General features: G+C 49.5%; 1 protein-coding gene across 1 annotated transcript in view; it reads right to left on the bottom strand.

Annotated features, from left to right (window-relative positions):
- LOC149369670 (alpha-tocopherol transfer protein-like) overlaps window positions 1-12,525 on the bottom strand; it is a 129,048-nt gene that overhangs the window by 72,142 nt on the left and 44,381 nt on the right. The gene's annotated exons all lie outside the window — the stretch shown is intronic.

Here is a 12,525-nt window from a genome sequence, read left to right as displayed (position 1 = left end):
AGAAATGTTAGAGAGATCACGCTGAAGAAGGTTAGCATTGTCGAGGGATTTTATTTCGCGGAAAACAACACAGTCGTCAGCAAACAAAAGAATGTTAGATGATACATTGGAAGGGAGGTCGTTAATGTAAATAAGAAATAAAAGGGGTCCGAGCACGGAGCCTTGTGGCACGCCCGAGTAAACTTCGCTGAAAGGTGAGTTAAAATTATTAGCGGAAACGAACTGCGATCGGTTAAGAAGAAAGTATTCAATCCATTTCAGAACGCTGTAGTCGATATTCAGTTGGGTTAGCTTTAAAAATAATAAGCGGTGACATACCTTGTCGAATGCCTTAGAATAATCAAGGAAAATGCAGTTTATTCTGATGCGCAATCTAAAATATGATGAAGTTTGATAGTGAAGCTGGCAAGTTGGGTTTCGCAAGAAAATGACTTCCGAAAGCCGTGCTGTGCGGGTGTAAAAAAGGAATTAGACTCGAGAAAGTTCACAAGGTTAGTTTTGGTTTTGTGGGGTTTAGCGTCCCAAAGCGACTAAGGCTATGAGAGACGCCGTAGTGAAGAACTCCGGAAATTTCGACCACCTGGGGTTCTTTAACGTGCACTGACATCGCACAGTACACGGGCCTCTCGAATTTCTCCTCCAAAGAAATTCTAGCCGCCGCGGCCGGGATCGAACCCGCGTCTTTTGGGTCAGCAGCCGAGCACCATAGCCACTGAGCCACCGCGGCGGCGGTAGAAGGTTAGTGAAAATGACGTGTTCTAATAGTTTGTAACAAGTACTAGTAAGCGAGATGGGGCGATAATTTGTAGGGGAGGTTCGATTTCCTGACTTGAATAATGGAACCACCTTCCCGACTTTCCATTGTGTTGGCAGAATGGAATTATCGAGAGTCTGCTGAAAAACCTTTGTTAGTATTAAGGAGCTGGAGCATATTGTATTTTTTAAAAATTTAGCATGAATGCAGTCAAAACCGGGCGATGAATGCAGTTTTAGGGCATCAATAAGTTGAGCTACGCCAGATGTATCGATGAAAATTTGAGGCATAGAATGGTAATGATACCGGAGTGGAACGGGATGTGTGCTGTTTGATGTGCGCGAGAAGTTCTGAATAAAGGTTTCGTTAAGTTCTGATGCGCATAAATGAGCCGGAATAGGGTCCCCTGACACGTCAGTTAAGTTAATAGATTCTTCGGTATGTGGGTCGATGACGCGCCAAAATTTTTTAATGTTAGTAGATGGCATGGATGGTAACGTGTTGGAAAGGGAGTTATCTTTTGCTTGCTTAAGTGCAGTTGTATAGGCATCAGCGGCAGTCTTGTATGCGTCCCAGTGTGTGTTACACGGTGATAGCCTAGCTATATGATATCGGCGCTTTTTTCTGTTAGATAAGCGTCTTATATGGGCGGTGTACCATGGGGCTTCAGGATTAGAAGTGATGGTGCGTCTGAGTTAGTTCGTGAACTTTGGCCGCGAACATATCCCAGTTAGTTTGCACAGAGCGATCGTCAAAGTTTTTCAGGAAGTTTACAGATTTGTTCTCAGATTTGTGGAAGTTGATTTGTTTAAAATGGCAAATAATGCGTTGTCAAAACTACTGAAATGGTCCGAAACAAACAGCTTAAAAATAAATGAGAAAAAAACAAAATCAATTTTATTTGTGCCTAAAAATAAACGCTTGGCCTCTAGTCGTGAGCTAAAATTGGGACCTAATGAAATAGATATCGTGAAAGAACATAAAATACTTGGTGTCATATTCTCTAGTCAGATGAGATGGGACAGTCATGTTGAGCAAATGGCTAAAAAACTCTCATTGGCTGTAGGTGCCTTATTTCGAACCCGTGACCTCCTTCCGATATTCATTAGACTACAAGTTTACCACGCACTGTTTCGTTCACACCTTAACTATTGCACACTAGTATGGGGAACGTCTACAAAAAAAAACGTCGGTACACTTCTTCGTCTAGAAAAAAAAAGCCATGCGTTGCATAAACAATGCGCCATATTTACATCCTTCAGCCGCGCTGTTTCGTCAGGATCATGTCATTAATATTGGGTCTCTTTATAGTTACCGCCTCCTCTACCACTTTTATTTTGCTAACGAAATGTATAAAGAATTCCTTCTCTCACGTGCAACGTTGCGCTGTAATATTTCGAAAACACATGCCCCTGAAAAATGGTTGACTCCAGACCACCGAAATAATTACCTTCTGCAGTCATTAAGCTATACAGTGCCAATGTTACTAAATCAGATCAGTCTATCTAGTTTTAATAACGCTCGAATAACGCGTAAGATTTTGCGTTCAATGTTTCTGGAGCGACCCCTGTTTGCTGATTCTGGCGTAAAATGGTAACGTGCTCAATAAAAACATACACATGGTAGTTTAACCTCTCATATGTGCGATTTTCGCTTTTTTTGCAGTTTTATGTGCATGTTAACCCTGGCTTTTGTATAACATCTCAATATCTTTTTTTAATTAATTTACTTCACCTCTTATTTTTGTAAATCTGTGATGAAATGTGACCCTGATAAAATGTGTGTGACCGTGTGTAATAGCAATTGATATCTTGTGTATATTTTTTTTTGTACCACTGTCACTGCTGTCTGCCGCCGGCTTCCAGGCCTCGTCAAGCTGTTACTACAGCTTTTTGCCTGGGAGACCGTCAACATTGTAAAAATGTTGAAAATAAAGGTGAATTGAATTGAAAAGGCGCTTGGGATAGGTGGCGGTAGCTGCCAAGCTGTCACTTGTGATTTCGGAGACTCAACTAGATCCTCGTGGAACCGGATCGCTTCTGCCTCTCCCACGTATGTGTGTTATCAGCATGGTGTTACAATATGTTTTCAGTTAGTATGAGATGAGTTTTGAGCCCTCCCCAGAGGGCGTCACACGCTGTGAAAAAGGCGTATTGCCATTCAGCCAATATGGATAAAACTTGATTTCCGTATCGAAATAGATATTTGCCGTAAGTAGCTGGTATAAAAAGGTAGTGTCCCCTGCGCAGATTTTTTATCTTACTGATTCATAAATTTGTTTGACATCCTTTAGAAAACTGTTAAAGATAACGTTCTAGAACTGCTTGTGGTACACCAAATGATGTTTTTTTAGGCAATGACAATAAATTCTTCAAACATACGTACTCTTCTCGGTTTGCAGAGTAAGATTTCATCATATTAAACATGACACAAATTATGCCCCACAGTTACCTGTTTTTCGGCAACATTTTACGATTTAAGGACTGAAAGGCATTCGTGAAGTAGATAAATATTGCTAAGAAAATCATGTTTGGCTCAAATTTATGTAAAATCTATTCTTTTTGGTTCTGTAGAACAAGCTCGATTGAGGAAGCTTTTAAATTCCGAAAGCCATTAAGTATAGTGTGTTTATATTTAAATGATACAGCCAGAAAGAAGAATGATTCCTAAAACATATCAGATGACAGGAAATATTGAAATAGTCCGGTCGTCGTCTGCGTTGTTCCTTTCTGCCTTGTTTTAAAGTAACTTGGCCCTGGAAATGTGCGAACCACGAGGAAACTGTGAAGTACAAATTTTTTTAATTTCATAATTCGTCCTTGAATCTCTGATTCCATTGTACAGCCCAGATAAACTCACTAGAATATTTTGTTCTACATAGTGTGGATTTTATTCGCTGTTCACTGAGAAAGTCATATTAGTCACTATGTAATCATTTTAACATATTTAACAATTCTATCCGAGTCAGAATTCTTGCATCATTAATAAGTTCAGTGAGTGAAGTTTGAGATCAGCCTGTTCTAAACGTGTCCCTTTTCCCATGCTGTCGCTATATTCGAAGTCGTCCAAGAAAACATTAAATTATTCTATGCATCAAGACATTAAATTATTTTACCCTTCAACTTCCTGACGAGTCCGTCCCTACCGCCCAACATGCATTCCTTTTCAAATTCATATGAATACATTCCTCACCTTTGTCCGTTCTTCGCCCTCCGGCCTCCGACCTTCCCCTGCGTACCCCAGTTGCCACGAGCACTATGCAGATCTCTAACTTCCCCCTTTTATCTTTTTTCTTTGCCATTCAATCTCCATATTACGCAGATTCCTTTCACCGAACCTGGGGGCCTGGTTAGGCCAAGCCAAGCTGACGGCCGAGTTTCCTTGGTGAAGGTGGCGCAGAACATCCTCGAAGCTCAATGCTGCGTCGCAATAAAATTCTTTTCTTCCCTCTCTCTCGCTGATACAGAGCCTAAAAATCTTTCATATTCACTCGAGCAGTAGTGGGCATAATAGTAACAAATATGCAGCCCGAACTGCAGAGTTACCCTAGTCTGTGTTGCCTTTTTTATTCCCTCGAGTGCTTCCGGTGGCTGCAACAAAACCTGCGCACACAGGTTCCGACTCATCTGCTAGGTGCGCAGTGTGCTGACCGACTTCGGGGACAGAACAGGAAAGGAAGATGAAGCCGTAAGAGACATACATGTTATGAAGAAAAAGCGAGAGACACTATAAGTGGTACGTGCGGTGGTCATTCTACTTGAGGCCAACCAACCAACCAACCATCTGTAAGAATACCTTTGGAAATGCCCGCGGGCCCACCTTTTTCTTTTTCGCATATACGTAAACCAGAACGTTGTGTATGTAAGGCACATGACCCGGGAACGAACTTCCTTTTCTTTGCTGAGATTGTTTATGTCCATCGACGTGGAGTACGGGCTCCATGCAGATCTCGGGCTTTCGTAATATATGCTCATATCAGATGGGAAGCAAACTGCGATTTATGAAGGGAAACATTCGATGATGAATGATGGGTGACATCCGCCTATTTTTCGCTCTTGGTGGCTAGTATGACGGCAACAGTCGCTGGCCACCATACGAGTCTGAATCAAGCGCATTTTTCTTGGCGTTGTCTAAAGATTACCACAATGGTGTACCACTGTATGTAGGTTTTAGAAGCTTCACGGTTGCCGTCGCCTTGTACTTCCGCGGAGACGTGCCTTTCTGCATTCTGCAAGTTTTTCAGGGGACCACACTAACCTTATGTTTCGAGTGCTCTGCAGCTGACGAAATAAGCATCATTAGTGCGCCGAGTTGACATTCAGATGTATAATGAGCGAGTGTTTCGGATGGCAGATTTATGCGCTAATGACTTGTGTCACATATATTAGGGGCTGCAAATATCAAAAACTTTTTCTTCTGTTCTCATTAGAGTAGTGAATGCTACTACTGCTACACCTGCCGCATTTTCCAACATAATTTTCAAGGCAACGTCCAAATGCCAGCTGGGAGATATAAAAAATGCATATATTAATTTGATTGCCCTTTAGCTTAAAAAAGGCCGTACTAACCGTGCATTTCGAAGATATTGTATTAATTTCATATTATTTTTGTGTTATTTTGTTATCATAATCAGCCTGACTAAGCCCATTGCAGGGCAAAGGCCTCTCCTGTGCCTCTCCAATTAACCCTGCCCTTTGCAAGCGGCGGGCACCGTATCCCCGCAAGTTTCTTAATTTCATCCGGCCACCTAACTTGCTGCCGCCCCCTGCTACACTTTCCTTCTCTTGGAATCCGCTCCGTTACAATTAAAGATCAGTCGTTATCTTGCCTTGGCATTATATGCCCTGCCGAAGCCTATTTCTTCCTCTTGATTTCGACTAGGTTGCCATTAACTCGCGTTTGTTCCTGCACCCACTCTGCCCGCTTCCGGTCTCTTAACGTCACACCTATCATTTTTCTTTCCATACCTGGTTGTCCATAAGCTGATCCCTTTTCTTTAACCTTCAAGATTCTGCCCCATAGGAGAGTACCGGCAGTATATAGCTGTTGTGTATTTTTCGCTTGAGGGAAAACGGTAAACTGCAATTCTTGATCGGAGAGAACCTGTCGTATTTGCCCCACCCCATTCATATTCTACTTACTTCCCTCTCATGATATGGATCAGTAGAGGTATTCCCTTACCAATTCCAGCACTTCACTACCAATTGAGAACTGCTCTCGCCTTGCGAGAGTGTTCAACATTACTTTGGTGTTCTGGGTGTAAAATGTCAGGCCCAACGTTCTCCTCTACCTGTCTAACTCATTGATCATCCCTTGTAGTCCATCTCCTGAGTGACTTAGCAAGGCAATGTCATCAGCGAATTGCAGATTTCTTAGATATTCCTCATTAACTCTTATACCCAACTGTTCCCAATCAAGGCCTCAGAACACCTCCTGGAAAGAAACGGTGAATAGCATTGACCAAATCGTGAGTCGGTGCCTGACACCCTTGCTTATTCGAATTTTATTTCTGACTTTATCGAGGACTATGGCAGCTGTGGAGTTGTTGCAGATGTCTTCCAGTATTTTCACATAACTCTTCTGCACCCTGTTTCTGCCATGCCTGCATGACTGCTGAGGTTTCCACTGAGTCAAATTCTTTCTCGTAATCAGTGAGGGCTATATATTGTCACAAATAAAACCGGAAACAGAAGGGCTAGGCACAGGCCGCAAGCAGAGCAACAGAGTCCCAGCTCCGAGAGCACGCGAGTCCCTCACTTCTTCGTCCTCCAGGCGCCGCCCGGGGACACCTGGCGGCATTATTCCCCCTCCCCCCAAAAAAGAAAGCAAAAACGTGGGCGCACTTTGAGCGAACGGGAGGGAGTAAGCAAGCGAACAAACGGTCACATGCCGCTCAACGGCTGCAGGCACAAATAAAAAGAAAACGCGGAAGAGGCGACGCCCGTTACTGCTTAAAGTAAGGCTTCATGCGCAGTACGTGCACGACCTCAGGCTGAGGTCGACGGCGCGAACTCCGGAGAGTTCCATCGGGGAGGACTTCATACGTCTCATCCATGATACGGCGCAGCACTGTGCACGGTCCAAAGTAGCGGTTCAGGAGCTTCTCCGACAGGCCTGGGCGACGTACTGGGTGCATACCCACACTTAGTCGTCGGGGTGGTACTGTACGTGTCGATGCCGTTGGTTGTAGCGTTGTGCATCCGTGGCCTGCTGCCGTCGGATGTGCATACGGGCCAGTTGCCGGGCTTCCTCTGCGTGCCGGGTAAACTCCTCGGCGTATGACGTGAGCGCCTGGTCGTCAGGGGCGCACGGAAGCATGGCGTCGAGCATTGTCTGTACGTCACGCTCGTAGACGAGTCGAAACGGCGTAAAGCGAGTCGTTTCCTGAATCACCGTGTTATAGGCAAACATCACGTATGGGAGAATCTCGTCCCAGGTCTTGTGCTGTACGTCGACGTACATTGCAAGCATGTCCGCTAACGCTTTGTTGAGGCGCTCCGTGAGCCCGTTTGACTGCGGGTGGTATGCAGTAGTCTTGCGGTGGGTCGTGTGACTCAGCTGGAACACCTCGTGCATGAGCTGTGCTGTAAACGCAGTGCCTCTCTCGGTGATTACGGCGGACGGGGCGCCGTGTCTTAAAACGATGTGGTGTATGAAGAAAGGCGCGATTTCCGAGGATGTACTGCGCGGCACCGCCTTGGTTTCCGCATAGCGGGTCAAATAATCAGTCGCAACTATAATCCACTTATTGCCAGTTGATGGTACAGGGAATGGGCCCAGAAGATCAATGCCGACTTGGTCAAAAGGTGTGCGAGGTGGTTCAATTGGATGGAGCAAAGCGGCAGGCTTTAGCGGTGGCGACTTATGACGCTGGCACTCGCGGCAACCTCTGACGTAGCGATGGCTAATAATAGGCCTCACGCACTCGAGCGAGCGTGCGTGCGAATCCCAAGTGGCCAGAGGTGGGCTCATCATGACACGCGGAAAGTATGTCGCCGCGGAGGTCTGATGGCACGACTAGGAGGTAGGTCCGGTCACCGTTGCATGAGTTTTTCTTGTACAGTACGCCATTGCGAATGCAAAAAGAGGACAAGTGGCGGGAAAAGGTCGAGGTACGTTGGAAGCATTGCCCTCTAGGTGATCCATGACAGACCGCAGGTCAGCGTCAGCACGCTGCCTTGCCACCAAGTCCGAACTGCTGATCACGCCTAGGAAACGATTCTCGTCCTCTGTGCGGTCATCAGCTTGCTCAACGGGTGCGCGCGAGAGCGTGTCGGCATCTTCGTGCTTACGTCCGGACTTATAGACAAGGTGGCGTCAGGCATGGGTCAAGAGTCGAACTGTCAACCAACAAACAGACGAGAGCCGCTTTTTCTTGCGAGCCGAGGCCCTTTTCGCTGGCATGTTTGGGCCCGGAAGCGCCCAAGGCGCACTTACCGTTCTAATGTTATCAGGTTCTTTAGATGTAATGTAATTAAGTAATTAAGTGTGCTTTTCTCCCTACAACAAGCTATGACAAACGAAAGCACGATAGAGTAATTGACAGAGATTAGTTGCAATATTGGAACGAGCGCGAAAGCATGGGCGTTTTTGTTGAGAAAGGCTGTTTTTGCTGGTTCAACTTGCACCCTAGGAGAACACTGTTTAATACCTATGCTTTAACTAAGTCTATGCCTCCTCCGTTTTGCAGCTGCTTCTATGCTCCCTTGCGGACGCGCAAGAGACGATGTTACTTAGATTAGAGCCGCGGGATTAGTGCTGCGTAGAAGACTACGATGAGCGAGCAGTGCCGCCGGACGGAGCGCACGCGCTGTAGGCCAGCTGCGGAGACGTAAGAGAGGAGTTTGCTTGGGAACCACCGGATTAATTCTTTCGCACAAAAAGGAAGAGCTGTGACAGTTTCCTGAAACTTTATTTTGAGTACTAGGTTGTGCCAAGGTGGTTTGAAGTGTGTTGACAATATGGCTACCAGGAGTGCCCATTTGTTAGAATTCAAGTACACTTTAGGAGAATTAATCTCGTATTTACGAAACCACACTTTCAGTCGACTGAGAAAGTGTTAAACAGGCATATATATATTGCCACGCGCCTAACGCGCCGCGCGGCCTCCGCGCTGAGTCGAAGACGACGACGAAGCGGCGGTGGGCTCTCGTGGCGCGCTGTTCTGTTCTGTGTCGTGGAAGCTGGCTCCATAATTAAAAGAAGGCTCCCGGTCTTGGGTTCTTCTCGACGTCTACCTTCACGGCTCTTCTGGTCGTGACACTGGTGGAGGTGCGGCCGATGCTCCCTACTCCTGAGGACGACTCGACGCGTCCGCCTCTTGTGACCACCCCTGTCCATCGTGCCAGCCGGAGGATCCGAGGCCTGTCCCCCGAGGCCCTCCCTTTTGTCGGTGAGCCCTCGACTACCCCTACACTCATGGCGACGCCAATACCCGCCCTGCCTCCGACTGTCCCTGCAGCCAACCCCACCTACCTCACTCTTCAGACCCCACGAACGCCTAAGCCCTTTCACGGTGACCTGTTTGAAGATGCCGAAGATTGGTTGGCGCACTACGAACGGGTTGCGACCTTCAACTGCTGGGACGCCGCTACAAAGCTGCGTAACGTGTATTTTAGCCTTGAGGACTCTGCACGCACGTGGTTCGAAAACCATGAGGCTACTTTCTCGACGTGGCCGGACTTTCGACGTCAGCTCCTGAGTACGTACGCCAACAGCGACCGCCGGGAGAGCGCGGAGCGTACCCTGTCATCTAGAATTCAGCTCCCCAATGAGGGTGTTGCCATGTACGTCGAGGATGTGATGCGTCTTTGTCATCGCGCCGATCCGGCAATGCCTGAAGAAAAAAAGCTGCGGCACCTCATGCGCGGCGTAAAAGACCAACTCTTTTCCGGCCTTGTGCGGAACCCGCCCAACACCGTCGCAGAGTTTCTGGCCGAGGCCGTGCCCATGGAGAAATTGCTGCAGCAGAGATCTCAACAGTACGCCCGGCAACTGCGTCCGTCGTCGACACTGTCAACGACACCGAATCCGGACTCCCTTCGCGAACTCATCCGTTCAGTGGTCCGCGAGGAGCTGCAGCACCTTCAAGGAACCTTTGCCCCTCGCGTCGATTCCGTCACCAGCGTCATCCGCGAGGAAGTCCGGCAGGCCCTCAGAGCACAAGACGCTGCAGTTGTGCCGGCGCCGCAACCGACTCCATACGATCCCGCGCCGTACCCGACTCCGGTCCAGCCAGTCACGTACGCGGACGTCGTCCGCCGCGCGGCCCCATCTCCTGGGCCTTTGCCTTACACCGCACCATTGGTCGCGGTGCACTCTGCTCAGCCTACTCCTTTCTGGGCGGATCGGCGCCTGGCACCGCGGAAGACTGACCTCTGGCGCACCCCAGATCAAAGACCGCTCTGCTACCACTGTGGTGAGGCCGGCCATCTCTACCGGCGGTGCCCCTATCGCGAAATGGGACTACGCGGATTTCCTGTCGACAGCCCCCGTCCACGGCCTGGAGAGCGCCCTCAAGACATCGCCGAGTACGTCACCCGCCAGCGTAGTTCACCGCCTCCTCCGCGCCGCGAGTCGCGATCGCCTTCTCCTCGCCGGTCTTCCCCCTCTGGGCTCCGTTTCGCCTCAGGACAACGCGGTTCCTCGAGCCCTCGTCGGGAAAACTAGCTCCGGCGGCCTTTGGAGGCGAGGCCGCCGAACGCCGATCCGCCGCAAAGCTTCCACCGCCGCAGCAACCGAATAGCCCCGACGTCGGATGCCGCAACGCTGCACAGTTTTCCCCGACGCGCCTTCCGACTCGCCGCGATGCCGTAACCCCTATCGCCGACCCGCTTCCGCCGCCGCACCGACCCGATCGCCCCGACGCCGAACGCCGCATCGCCGAAGAGTTTTCCCCAACCCGCCGCTTGAATCGCCCCGATGATGCAACCCCAGTCGCCGACCAGTTCCCGCCGCCGCTCCGACTGAGTCATCCACAACAGCCATCGACGGGCCGCGCTGAAGGAAGGGTCTCTTTGGATATCCCTGTTCTCGTCGACACAAAGGAGGTCAGCGCGTTGGTCGATACGGGCGCAGGTTACTCTATCCTTAGCGGACGGCTGGCGACGGCCCTGAAAAAAGTGACGACACCCTGGGACGGCCCCGACATACGTACGGCCGGCGGACATCTTGTCGCACCACTCGGTATGTGTGCGGCCCGGGTTACGGTCCGAGGCTGCACATTCGTTGCCACTTTTCTCGTTCTGCGCGAATGTTCTCGCGATGTCATCCTTGGCATCGACTTTCTTCGCGAGCACGGTGCTATCATAGACCTCCCGAATCGCTTGGTGACATTTTCTACCGCAATGGCCACAGAAGAACCTGCGCACCAGGGTTCTCGGTCCGCCCTGCGAGTTGCCGACGATACCGTTACGGTGCCACCACGTGCCAGCATTCTCGCAAGAGTTACCTGTGACGAGCCACATAGGGGACTGCGGGTTGTCGAGCCTAATGTCTCCCTCGTACTCACTAAGGGAGTTGCGGTGGCACGGGGCCTTGGATCCTTTCATGACGGTTGTACAGAGGTCCTTGTCACCAACTTCTGCAATGAGCATCGACATCTGTTTCGTGGCACAGCCATCGCTTACGTCGACTATGTTCAGGAAGTGGCCGAATGCTTTGCTTGCGAGGAGGGCACACCTGGAGCTGACACCGAAGCGGTCACCAACGTAGACATCAATCCAGGCCTTGCACCCCCTGAAAAGAGGCAACTCCAGGACCTCTTGCGGGAGTTTGGTGCGTGTTTCACGTCGTCGTCTAAAGTGCGACAAACTTCGATAGTTAAACACCGCATTATCACGCATGAAGGAGCACGACCCATCCATCAGCAGCCCTATCGTGTGTCCCCTCGTGAGCGAGATGCTATCCAAACACAGGTCGAAGAGATGCTCACAGACGGCGTCATCCAACCGTCAAGCAGTCCGTGGTCGTCTCCTGTCGTGCTTGTGAAAAAGAAAGACGGGACACTACGATTCTGTGTCGACTACAGGAAGCTGAACAGTGTGACCAAGAAAGACGTGTATCCACTCCCGCGTATCGACGACTCCCTCGACCGACTTCGTCAAGCCAAGTACTTCTCTTCGGTCGACCTCAGAAGTGGTTATTGGCAGATAGAAGTTGATGAGAGGGACCGTGAGAAAACCGCCTTCATCACACCGGACGGGCTGTATGAATTTCGCGTCCTCCCATTCGGGCTCTGCTGTGCTCCTGCCACGTTCCAAAGAATGATGGACACCGTTCTAACAGGTTTGAAGTGGCAGACCTGCCTTGTTTATCTTGATGATGTCATCATTTTTTCCGCAACGTTCACGGAACATCTACACCGCCTCAGGACTGTCCTCGAAGCCGTTCGATCCGCCAACCTCTCCCTCAAACCAGAAAAATGCCACTTTGGTTTCACCGAATTGAAGTTCCTCGGGCACGTCATTAGTGCTGACGGAATCCGAGCTGACCCAGAGAAGCTTGCTGCCGTTGCTGCCTTTCCGGTCCCCGTCCACAAAAAAGCAGTCCGACGCTTTCTGGGCCTGTGCTCCTATTATCGCCGCTTCATTAGAAACTTCGCCCAGCTCGCCAGCCCTCTGACGCTCCTAACCCGTGATGACACGTCATTTTCCTGGGGCAACGAACAGCAGGCTGCCTTCGACGAGTTACGACGCCGACTCCAATCACCGCCCCTCTTGGCACATTTCGACGAAGATGCCGACACAGAGGTGCACACGGATGCGAGCAAC

Source organism: Amblyomma mixtum, chromosome 1 (genome assembly GCF_055824585.1).
Source record: "Amblyomma mixtum isolate Tamu chromosome 1, ASM5582458v1, whole genome shotgun sequence".
Classification (NCBI taxonomy): domain Eukaryota; kingdom Metazoa; phylum Arthropoda; class Arachnida; order Ixodida; family Ixodidae; genus Amblyomma; species Amblyomma mixtum.
The sequence above is the reverse complement of the archived record's forward strand: the minus strand, read 5'-3'. Positions and strand labels throughout refer to the sequence as shown.